General features: G+C 26.4%; 2 protein-coding genes across 7 annotated transcripts in view; both read right to left on the minus strand.

The window, feature by feature from the left end:
* The window catches only part of LOC136076723 (usherin-like), a 765,758-nt gene that overhangs the window by 214,892 nt on the left and 537,879 nt on the right, over positions 1-12,987 (minus strand). The gene's annotated exons all lie outside the window — the stretch shown is intronic.
* LOC136076719 (NACHT, LRR and PYD domains-containing protein 3-like) overlaps positions 1-12,987 on the minus strand; it is a 54,184-nt gene that overhangs the window by 37,516 nt on the left and 3,681 nt on the right. Inside the window, exon 1 of one of the 6 annotated variants that reach the window (XM_065790091.1) lies at positions 6,677-6,752. The exons of the other annotated variants lie outside the window; for them this stretch is intronic. The gene's annotated coding sequence lies outside the window, so the exon portion shown is untranslated. Of the gene's footprint in view, positions 1-6,676; positions 6,753-12,987 lie in introns of those variants that run through there. 6 annotated transcript variants of the gene reach the window in all.

A 12,987-nucleotide genomic window follows, 5' to 3' on the forward strand; every position in this document is an offset into this window, starting at 1 on the left:
TTTTTTGTCTTTTAATTTATTAAGTCTGTTTAGATTTTAAAGAAGGTAAAAATGAATGGTTTGCGTGTGTATGTGTGTGTGTGCACACTTTCAGTTAGGAAAAATATAAAAGGAATAGAAGTAATAAAAATTTTTCTTTTACTAAATTAAAACCATGTTTCAACAGTAAGTAAACTAATAAAGCAGAAAATTAAAAATTAGAATATTTTTATTTTGATTGCTTTTGTCAATGCTTTATTAGTTTGCTTACTGTTGAAACAAAGTTTTAATTTAGTAAATTTGTATGATCAATCGCCTGATAACTTGTTTAAACTAAAAAATTTGTTAGAATATCAATTTAGAAAATTAAAATATTGTAATACAGAAAACCAGAGACAAGTCGGTTCAAATGGAGTCTGCAAAAAGAAGATGGATTTCATTTTTAACAGAATGAATGAAAAATAGTTTTTGTAATTTGTAATATGAATGAGAACTTTTTTAATTTATTTAATTTATAAATGAAATAACACTGCATTGCAAAATTTAAAAGTATTACTTTGCATAGTTTTCATGTTTTTTTTTAATTTTACTATCTTATTCTATGCTTTTTATTTTTTATTTTTATTTCTGCAATTGCAAATAAATTAAATTTGTCAACATTTAATTTTAGAACGTGGAAATAGTATTTTCAATCATGTTATAAATAATATTGCATAAGTGTTGTAGTATTTTAATTTTTTAATTTTATACTTTTATGGTATATGTTTTGAACATAAAAGTAATAATGATATTGTTGTTTTGAAAACCCTAATGTACCAGTTTATCATAAATTATAATAAAGTCAATTTGAGTAATAGAAATAATATAATTACTTTTTTTTAATAATAGAACTGAATTATGAAATTATTTTAGAATATAGACATTATAAAGTATTGTAAGCATTAATTAAGCAGATTTCTAATCAAATTATTCACATAATTTAGTTGTTTGAATGGAACATAATAATGAGTAATATGAATAGAATAGTCTGTGACACACACTGGCTACACACACACTGGGGGTAGAAAGAAAACATATGTGAGCATTTTAATTAAACCAGCAAGCCTAGTAAGCAAAATGGAAAGAGTTCAATGTTCTTTTTGCAATGACGCTATGTCAAAAAGTGAAACATGAACTGCCAAGCATATTAAGAAATATAGAAAATCTCCAGTTGAAGTCAAATACAAATTTTTAAATGACACAGTCATGTCAAAAGAAATCATGATGGAAACAACACAAAGTAAACATGCAAATTTAAAAACTTTATTTCATGTAAGCATTGTAATAGTACAAATGTCACAAACATTATTTCAGACCCTTTAAAACATTCAGAACCAATTTCTAAAAGTGGTAAATCCTGTTGAATGTTTGATAGCATGAAACAATGTGAAAAGGTATCAATTTTTTTTTTTTTTTTTTTGCATAGTAGTTTTTAATTGTTTATCTCAGATTAATAATATCATATGATGCACATCTATCTATTTACGCAAGTGGGTCACCCATGAGTTTAGTTGATAATAATTACTGGAAAACTTTTTTAAATAACTTACGCCCAGCTTATCAGCTTCCATCAAGGTTTGAATTGTCAACAAACTTTTGGATAAAGAATTCAATAGAATATCAAGCAATGTTAAATAATTGCCATAGCAGATTCTGTAGGACTGTGTGATGGAGTAATATTAGGTGAGTATTAAATAAATAAATTTAAACAAAAATACTAATGTATTATTTATGCAAATAATATAAAAATTAAAACTTTTTACATTTTGCAGAGATGAAGCAGTTATCAACTTTGTGTTGACATTGGCTTCATCATTGCCTATTTTATGGAAATCACTGCCTTGTAAAGTTTACATAAATGTATATTTGTTTTTAAGAATATATGATAAATAATTTTTTTTTTTTAAATTGTTTTAAACTCTCTCCCAACTCTTAACTTCACATTCAAAACTTTTTCTAATTTTATAACTGAACAGGGTAAAGGGTATTAAAGGAAATTATTCCTAAAAAAGTCTTCGGAATAGTAACAGACAATGCAGAAAAACATGTAAAGGGCATGGAAGCTATTAAAAAACAGCTATCCTCTTCTTAATTGCTATGGATGTATATCTCATAGTCTCAATTTGCTTTTTAATGATTTTATAAAAATGCCTACTCTTTGTGTGTTAATGTCACAAACAATAGATATTGTAAAGGAAATCAAAAACTCTCACACATGTCTTGATAGTTTACAGAAAAATATACAGCCTTTAAAATCTTTGGCCATCTCTGAGCGATGTGTTTTGAATTCTACAACAAAAAATAACTTGTTATTAGATATTTTTTGTGAAAAGGTTCAAGGATTTTTAAAGTTGCTAGCACCAATAGTTGATGCAATCAAGAAAACAGACGCTGACAGCCCAATGTTGTCGTCTATAGTTAAAATCTTTAATAATTTTAATCAAAACATACTAGGCAGTCCTTTAACAAAAAAAGTAAAAACGAAAGATCTATTTCTTAAAGAAAAAAATTTTGCTTAACAAAAATTCATATGGCTGCTAATCTACTTGAGCCCAAATATCAAAGAAGGTATTTAATTGGGGAACAAAAGATTAAATTATTAGTAACTTTTTTATTAAACCAAGTAAAACCATTAACACAATATCTAAATTTTTTAACAGATTGATGCATGTGAAGTAATTTTATGAATAAACTCAATTGCAGTAAACTCACCTAATAAATAGACATTTTGAAGGCTGATTACAAATGTAAAGGAGGAGTTTTATGAAAACTTTTATACGGACAGCTATTGACCTAATGTTTGGTCCAAACCGTTGGAAGGGATTATATTTATCTACAGAACTATCAAAAGCAGCAGCAAAAATTCTTCAGCTTCCTGCTACAAGTGCTGCTCGCAAAAGAAGTTTTAGCAGTTATGCAAATATTCACAGTGCCAAAAGAAACAGATTATAAAATGAAAAAGCAGCAAAACTAGTGTTTGTATCGTAAATATTAAAACTTGAAGCAATGAATATGTGCGCAACACAACAACCAATTATGATTAAAGAACCAATAAGTATTTCAGATAAATCTCATAAATCTATAAATGTTTCAGATGAAATCTGAAACATCTGAATAAGATTCTTCTGTAGATGAGTTTTAAATAAAAAACTTATAAACTGATTTTATCAATTTTTGAATTCAAATTTTGAAAAGAACAAATAACTAGTTAAATATTTTAGCAATAAAAAAAAATTAGTAATTTAACTCTTTTGTTTGCTCTGTTCACACTTTAATAAAAATAGATTAATTTTAATATAATCTTGTATACAATATAAAATACTTAAACAAAACTAAATAGAAATATTTTAAATAAGTTGGAAACATTTAAAAAAAGTTAAAAGTAAGTAAACAAAAACACTAAAAGGATCTAAAACTTTTTTCACACAAAAAAAACACCTTTTTTTGGGTGGAAAAAACACCTTTACCTAGAGATGCATAAAGTTTTTATGCATCTCTAGGTAAAGCTATCAGTCAAGCTGGGGAAACTTCCTGGATAAATCAAGTTAAAAAGATAAAAATAATTTTACTTAAGTCATTTCTCAATTGAACTTCTCTACTGCTTGTGGTTCAGACAACATTCATGTCATAGTTTCACAAGTGTTCCTTAGAACACTCTTCAATTTTCTCAAAACTATTTAAAAAGTGCTTAACTGAATCTTATTTTCCTGCCTGCTTCCTGCTGCTGGAAAATGAAAAACTCTTGAGAACATTCTGACCCTTTTAACTATCAACAATCAATATTTTATCTGTTATTAGCAAGGTCTTTTTTTCTTTGATTAATAAATTTCTATCTTGAGTCAAATAATATCCTATCTTGAGTCAAATAACTTACTGTCAGACAATCAAATTAGACAATCAGGGTTTTCAATCCACTCGCTCTAAGGCTGATTTGCTAACTGCTGCGAAAGATTCTATTGTGCATTAGATGGAGGCGGAGAGGCTAGGGCTTTTGCTCTTGGCATATCTAAGGCTCCCAACAAAGTTTGGCATGCTGGTCTTTTCCATAACCTTGCTCTTTATGGTGTATTTAGGAAAGTTTTTGAGTTTAAATTATTTCTTTCTAACCATCTTATTAAAGTGATCTTAAAAGGCCAACACTCTTCTTCATTTCCAGTAACTTCAGGAAACTTACTTTTATTCCTTGAGAACTCTGGAGAACATTCTGACTTTTCTAACTATCATCCAATCAATCTTTTATCTGTTATTAGCAAGGTCTTTGAGTCTTTGATCAACAAATTTTTAACATCCCATCTTGAGTCAAACAACTTACTGTCAGCAATCAATAGGATTTTCGATCTTCTCACTCTAAGGCTGACTAGCTAACTGATGTGATTGAAAGATTATTAGATGGAGGCGGAGAGGCTAGGGCTATTGCTCTTGACATATTCAAGGCTCTCAATAAAGTTTGCCATGCTGGTCTTTTTAATAAGCTTACTTTTTACAGTGTATTTAGGAAAGTTTTTGAGATTAAATTATTTCTAATTAAAATCTAACCATCTTATTAAAGCGGACTTTAAAGGCCAACACTCTCTTCATTTTCAGTATTTTCTGGGGTACCTGGAGGTTCTATCCTTGGTCTTGTTTTGTTTCTTCTCTACATTAATTATCTTCCTAAAAACATAACATCTAAAGTGACTCTATTTGCTGATGACACAACTATATAATATAATCTTGACAAAAAGTCTTCCCTTTTTGATTGCTTAGAACAGGTCATTCTTTCTTGGATTATCATTCATTACAGACCTGTCATGGAAACCATTTATACAATCGACTGCTAAATTAGCATCAGCTAAAGTTGTTTCTCTTTATTGGGTTTGTATTTTCCTACTCCTGATTCCATTCTCTACCTCTACAAATTTCTTATTCACCCCTGTATTGTTCTAATATTTGGGCTGGTTCTTATAATGATGTTCTTTCTTTATTAAAAAAGGTCTAAAAACCCTTGTAAACATAACTGGACCTGCTTTATCTGCCAAGCTTGAGTCTCTCTCCCATTATCATAAAGTTGTGTCTCTTTCTCTTTTCTACAAATACTATTGTGATCACTGTTTCAAGGAGCAATCATATCTGGTTCAATTAACCAAATCTCATTCATGCTTGACTTGTCATTCAGCAAAGTTTCATTCTTTTACTGTATCTTTCCATGCATGCTCTAAAAACCTTCGTTTGTCTAATTTTTTTCCCTGCACTTTAACTCTTTGGAACTCTATCATATCTTCATGTTTTCCTGACTCATATAACCTGCAACTGTTCAAGTCTTTCATCTATTTTTTGCTCTACAACTCTATTCTTTTTTTCTAGTTACTCCTAACTTAATAGTGGTTGCTTGCAGCCTTGTTGGAAGTGAATCAGAATTTAAAAAAATAAAATAAAATAGATCATCAAAACAATCATGATTAATAATGAAAAATCCTCACTATACCCTCCTAATTAAGAAAAAACTAATTTTTTTTCAAGAAAATTTCTTTATCTTGAATACAACCATAAACTATACCTAGGTTTCAAATTTTATCCAAGTATATTTTGGCATTCAAAAGAATATAAAGTTTAGAACCCCATCTTTTTTGAAGGTTCAAAATTTTTAGAAAAAAGCTAAAAAATAGAAATAGATATGGCAGTTTTCAGTTTCTATTTCATGTGAACCTCCTGGAAAAGTAGTTTAAAATACTCTGAAGAAAAAATATTTTCTAAAAATAACCTTTAAAAAAGAGCAATGTTCTGTACTGTTTTATAATCTATTGATAATTGACTCTTAAATTTCATCATCAAATTTATCTAGATTAACAACACCTAACCCTTCAACATATCTAAAAACAGCACAGAAACTTTCTCTGTTTTATGTACAGTAAACTACAAACAGAACACAACATTAAAAACACTTGATGTGATCAATTGAAATAGTTTAAAAAGCTTTATTATTGAAGAAGATTCATTAAATTTTTCAAAACTTGTAATTAATTTCAGTTAAAAAAGCCAAATGTTCTTCTGTGTTTTTTTTAATCAATATTTTTGTTATGCAACTTGCCAGACCTAATTTTGTTGGTTACAAATTTCAATTAACATAATAATTCTTACGGGAGAAAGTTACAATGGTTTACTTAATTGCCATTAAAATTGATTGATGTGAACAGTAACTTGGTTGCCATTAAAATTGATTGATGTGAACATTTTATTAGAACTACTTTCTTATGCTTTCTTTTTTCTGAGTTCATTAAATTTCAACCGACTTAAAGAAAACTTTGTGGGACACTGATTTTCATTATTTTTACAAATTATAATGTGCATTATGTACATAGGTTAAATTTAAAATTTTAGACTTCCAAGTGCAATTTTTTAGAAATTATAACCAAATAAACAAGACACAGTGGCTCCCATAAATTTGCAAATGGTCAAAAAACACTATTTAAAATCTTTTAACTTTTTTCTCTATTTCAACAAGTGTCTCGGTTTTTTTAAATCTTTTTTCTGGATAGTTCTTTCAAAAAAAAGTGGTTTTATTTAAAAACTTTGGCATATAAACTTGTCGAATGGTCACACACTAGCAGTGAACGCCTAAGGAAAAATGAAGATAATTAGAATAGAGGAGAACAGACTCACTACAAATAAAAAGACTCACTACAAATAGCCAAAACACAACCATACCCAAATTTGTTAAGCAGCATTTTTTTGATGATATAATATTGAATATGTAGATCTACTGTACAATATAAATAAAAATAACTAAATCAAATCATTAACTAAATCACCAAAAGAAAACATGAAAACACGATAAATAAAAATTCTAATAAAAACACTAAATTAAAACTAAAACAACTCAAGTAAGTGAAACAATATATGAAACAAAAAATAGTTATAAAATTCTTTTTAAGACAATTAAAACAAATAAAAAGTTTTAATATTAATAAACCCAAAACAATCAGTAATCAATATACCTTAATAAAAAACTAAAAAAATCAGCAAAACACAATAGTCTTCTTTCAACCCTAGCGCTGGCATAACAACTATTAAATAATATATGATAATGGAAAAGAAATCGCAAAAATTGTTACTTGCAAAAATGTAAATATTTTTTATATATGTTTTTTTATGTGCCGCCTGAATAAGAAATTGAATAATTCTTGCAACGGGTGGAGTTAGTCATATATTTTTAAGATCCAGTTCAACAATATTTCAGTGCTTTTTTATGACTTTATTAATAAGTTTTTCAACTTTTCCAAATGTTGTAACTATTGGTAAAATTCACTCTTTTTTTTTTTTTTATCTGTTATAAACAAGCTCGTGATTGTGTATATCATAGTGCTTTATTAAACCCTTTGTTAATTGATTGAATAACTTTTTGATAATTGTTAGGTCCATGAAACTAATAAAATCAGTGGAATTAATTAAAGTAAATTTGATAGTGCATTCATAAATTTGAAAACTTGCGTTGATTTTTCCGGAGGCCCATGAAAATAAAAAATATGTCATCTAAATCTAATAAATCATTCATAGAAAGAAACTCTGAAAATTAGTCAATTATTTTCTCATTTTCTCATCAATTTTTCCCAAAAAAAATTAGCACAGGACATGACCATACATGTTATTCCTGTCAATTGTGAAAAGTGATCTGTCTAAAATTGATAGTTGATGTAGGTTAGGATGGTTTCTAATATAATGTCAATAAAAGCAATAGGTGGGCATTTGATGGGTCTCTAATATGGCAGTGCTCTCATTATATAAAATTTCATGGCATCAATACAGTCAGAATCAGCGTAATCTTGAAACCATAACCACTGATCTCTATAATAAATTTTAAAACTTATTATAGAGATACTGATCTCTATAATAAAGTTATTATAGAGATCAGCATCTCTATAATAAAGTTATTACAGAGATACTGATCTTTATAATAAAGTTATTATAGAGAAACTGATCTCTATAATGAGGTTATTATAGAGATACTGATTTTTATAATAAAGTTATTGAAGAGATACTGATTTTTATAATAAAGTTATTATAGAGATACTGACCTTTATAATAAAGTTACTATAGAGATCAGCATCTCTATAACAAAGTTATTATGCAGATACTGATCTGTATAATAAAGTTATTATAGAGATACTGATCTCTATTATAAAGTTATTACAGAGATATCGATCTCTATAATAAAGTTAAAATAATAAGTAAAAATACAGCCTATTATATTGCATAATAAAGTTATTAGGCAATATAATAGGCTGTATGTGCATAGGAGTGTATAGGTGCAATGCGTAAGTCTGTGGTGATAGTTCCTCTTTAGAAAATGATATTTATAAACTTGCATCATATTAGAGAAAAATTATAATGTCCTAAAAATGTCTTTGAAAAAAAGCGCTAAAATACGACAAAATAAAGTTAATTGTAGTTTTTTTTTTTTTTTCATTTACAAGCCGTTACAGGTTAGTATTCTGTCTACCTTGTATATGTGAGGTCTTTAAAAGGAAACCTAGCCCTAGAAAATAAATTTTATTTAACTTATTAAAAAGTGAAATTAAATTATTGAAAAGAAAAAATATAATATTTTTAAATTGCATAAATATTTAAAAAAACAACTTAGTCTTTTTAATATAGTAATTTTTAATCATTTTGTGCATTGATTAGTAAGTTTAAAAAGAAAAACTTTAAAACAATTCTTAGTAAAAATAAAAACAAAAAAAATTAGGCAATTAAAATATTCCATTGCAATGGGAAGGTTAAATTTAACTTACTCATAATTTAAAATAATTAAAAAAAATAATATTTTAAAAGATTTTCAGCAAGACTTGGAAAAATAGTTTCAAACCTTTAAACTTATCATAAAAAATACAAGCCTACTAAAAAAAATTTAAATAACACATAACACAAAAATTTAAATATAACTTTAAATTTACACAAAATACTTATTATAAGTCGTTTTATGATTAAAATGATTAAAATTCATAACATAATGATTTTTTTATTTCATTGAAATTGTTAAAATATCAAATCAGCTGTGGTCAAATTGTAAAGAAAAAAACTATAAGCTTGGTCTACATGTTACAGCATGCAAATGCACGCCATTCTTGCCCAAGCCTCAAATAGTGTGAAATTTTCAACAATTTTTTTACACTTTTAAAATTGTGAACCAAAAAAATTTATTATTATTATTAAAACTAGTAATGCATGAGCATCATTTTTTATCTAATAAATGAAAATTTTTATTAAAACAGAATTAATAAATTTTTTTATTTGCGTGTATAAAAGCTCAATTAAAGACATGTAAATAAATTTGAAAGTGTTTTATGAATTAAATTAAATTTAAGTAAAAAAAGTTCCATATGATCACACTTTGGTTTTAATTGTTTGTAATTAAGTTTAAAAAATAAACTTTATTCGTTTTTTATTTTCCAAATAAATACTAATTTTTATTTTAAAATTTTATAAAAATAAATTCATAAAAGATCAATTGATAACATAAATAAACTATTTTAAATAAATTCTTAGTCATAATCTTACATTGCAAATAGATTTTAGAGAAAATATAAAAATTGAAAAACAACTTGTAAAAACAATCTTTTGAAATATTCAACAAAACTCAATTTAAGCAGAAAAACCTTAAAATTATCTTTAATGTTGATTTACTATGTTTGATTGTAAGGTAATAAATGTTTTTACAGATAGAATTTTAATATATACACAGTTAAAAACTTAAAACAATTTTGTAATGTTTGTGAATCAAAACTTTTCAAAAAGAATGATCTTTATAAAACTTTAGCTCAGAAATTATGATAACAGTCATTACATAGGTATGTATTTTCATTACTGTTATGTTAGTACTTTTGAATGTCCTCTAAATTTATTATACAAAATACACTTACAGAAATTTTAAGCAGGAAAATCAATATAAAAAGTAGCTGTAAAAATGAAGTAAAATTTATTTTACACAAATCAAAACCAATAAAAATAATCATCATAAAAAACCCTTAAAATTTAAAAACTTTATCTGTACTGAACTTTTAATCAGTTATTATAATTAATAGTTATATAAGATGCTAAAACAATAAAATTTATTATTTCATTAGTTTCTGCGATAACCTATAAATTTTTTTTTTCTGAACATTTATCAATTAAAGAAAAAAACAACCTCAGAATAGCATAACTAAAGAAAGCATAACTAAAGAAAGCACAAACTTGCAAGGTCCCGAAGCTCAGAGGGGCCCTGCAGAGATTTACAAATCTTAATCAAATTTTAATTTTTTTTTTGACTATAAAGCTTGTTTAAATATAGTTAAAACTTTAAAAGAAATTTCTTTATAATTATTACAACAGAATAACCCAGATAACTCAAAAAAATTTTTTATCCTAATTAATTTATGCAATAATTTTTACTAATAATGATATCATAGAAACAACTATAACAAAGGATTTAGCCAAAATACTGCTCATCAAATACAGCTTTATAGAATGCAACTTTCAGATGTAAACATATCAATATTGCCATTGATGACAATACCTGTGACAGTTTCTACTGCAGAAAGATCTTTCAGCACAAACATTAGAAAGCAAAAACATTAGAATGAGATAGAGTAATTGCATAATTTTAGAATAAGAAGACAAGAAAAATTCATGATTAAAGTAGTTAAGTAATTAAAAATATTCTTAGAACATTCTTCAATTTTTTTCCTATTCTTGATAGCATTCTAAGAATTAACATTTCTGAAGATAGTATAGCAATTATGAATTAAAATATTCATAGTCATTTAGAGACATGTAAAATCAAAAATGAGTTAAGTTAGTATTTTATATTAAGTATGTTTCCCTCGATCATAACTTCAATGTTTGATTTTTTTAATAATAATTTGGAGCAGAGATTCTAAAATCATTCTCTAATTTGTAAAATAAATATCTATATGCCTAATCATGTTTTATTTTAACATAAAAGACAATATTTGATAAATATTGCATATTTTGTTTTTAATTGTAATAGAAAAAGTTTTTTAGGGGGAGTTTTTTTATTATTAGTTATTGTATGTTATGTGAATGAAAATTACTTAAATGAAAAACATATATATATATATATATATATATATTTATATATATATATATATATATATATATATATATATATATATATATATATATATATATATATATATATATATATATATATACATATATATATAGTGAAAACTAAATAATTATTAATATATATTTCAATTACATAACTTAAAGTTTCATGCAATAGCGATCATTAGATGTAACAACAACAAAAAAAGTAACGACAAAGATTATACACAAAAAATGCTAAGGTCTGTCCGCTTTGATGACATTAAAGATTTTAATTAAAAATTTATTTTCATGGCGTCATTTTGACGCAAGCTCGGTTTGCTTGTTAAGCAAATTTAACGGTCATGTGATAATGTGGTACTTTTCTATCATACATAAATTGCAAAATTTACCACCAGGTTTGAATGGTTCCGCCTGAATGAGAATATTTCATTTTAATATAGGTTCTAAAGTTTTATTTTTGCATTCCCACAAAAATTTTGAAAGTTTAGTGGAGTTGGCCTTACTTTCATTAACAAAGGAGTTTTTACGTTTATACCATCTGTCTTTGAAGGTTTTCTCAGTAAGCCCAATGTAATAATATCCTTCTTCTTCTTGGTGAGTTTTTACGTTACAAATTTAAATAAGATTTTTTGTAGGGCATTTTCCATTGAGTGGACATAAGGTAGTTTGTCAACAATTGCATAATTAATTGGTATTTTCATGAGATTTAAATATCTTTTTATTATGAGAAGCAATAATACTCTTGATATTTGGAATAATTTGGCAATATTTGGCAGCTATAACTAACTTTTAAGTTGTTTTGATTAAAAAGTTTGTGAAATTTGTGGCCTTTAGGGAAACATTTATCAATTGTACTCATTATTTGGAATGAAATTGATCTTATCTTTGAATACACAAGAACTGAGAGCGTTATTATAAAATGGTGCGGCTCTATCAAAAGCTTCTTTGCTTGAAGATATATTACTGATGCGATTAGAGATCATTTTTGGTATTGTTTTAACAATGCTTGGTGAATGATTGGAATTAATGTTAATGTTTAAAGGATTATCTCCTGGTTTCCTATGAGGTTTAAAAGAGTTCTTAGAAAGGTTAAATGAGATATCTAAAAAATTTACGATTTTTAAGTTTGGTCTCATAGTGATGTTAAGATTAAAATTATCTTTAAAAACTTTTATTAGATTTTTCTTTATTTTTTCCGATTGAGGACCACTGATATTATAGAAGCAGCAAAGATCATCATCTCTATATAGACCGGTAGTATTAAGTCCATATTCTATGGCAATAGTGTATAAGATATAGAGGCCAAATAGTTTGCATAATTCAGCTTCGTCAAAACTACCCATGGTGACATCGAAATTAGGGTCCACCAATATATCCACATATATATATATATATTTTTTTTTTTTTTTTTTTTTTTGTTATTCACCTCCTCAAGGCCGAGAAGGCCACTACAGATGAGGAGGTTACTTAATAGTGGTTATAACCCTCTCTCAACTCTATAACTCCGAAACACGAACCTTGACGAACAAGGCCGCTGCGCGGAGAAACAAGTTGAGCGCGGTACTACCAGGGACGTGGTGGGGATCGAACTCGGAACCTCTCGCTTATGAAGCGAGCGCTTTTACCACTACACCACTACCGCATATAATATAATAAAATACCGCATATATATATTTTGTATATATATATATATATATATATATATATATATATATATATATATATATATATATATACAATATATATATATATATATATATATATATATATATATATATATATATATATATATATATATATATATACATATAGCAGGCCATGTTACGAGATTTCACTGCGTAGCAAAAACGCGTAACGTATTTCTAAGTAACTCAACTCAGC

The sequence above is a fragment of the Hydra vulgaris genome, chromosome 02 (assembly GCF_038396675.1).
Source record: "Hydra vulgaris chromosome 02, alternate assembly HydraT2T_AEP".
In the NCBI taxonomy this organism is placed as follows: Eukaryota; Metazoa; Cnidaria; class Hydrozoa; order Anthoathecata; family Hydridae; genus Hydra; species Hydra vulgaris.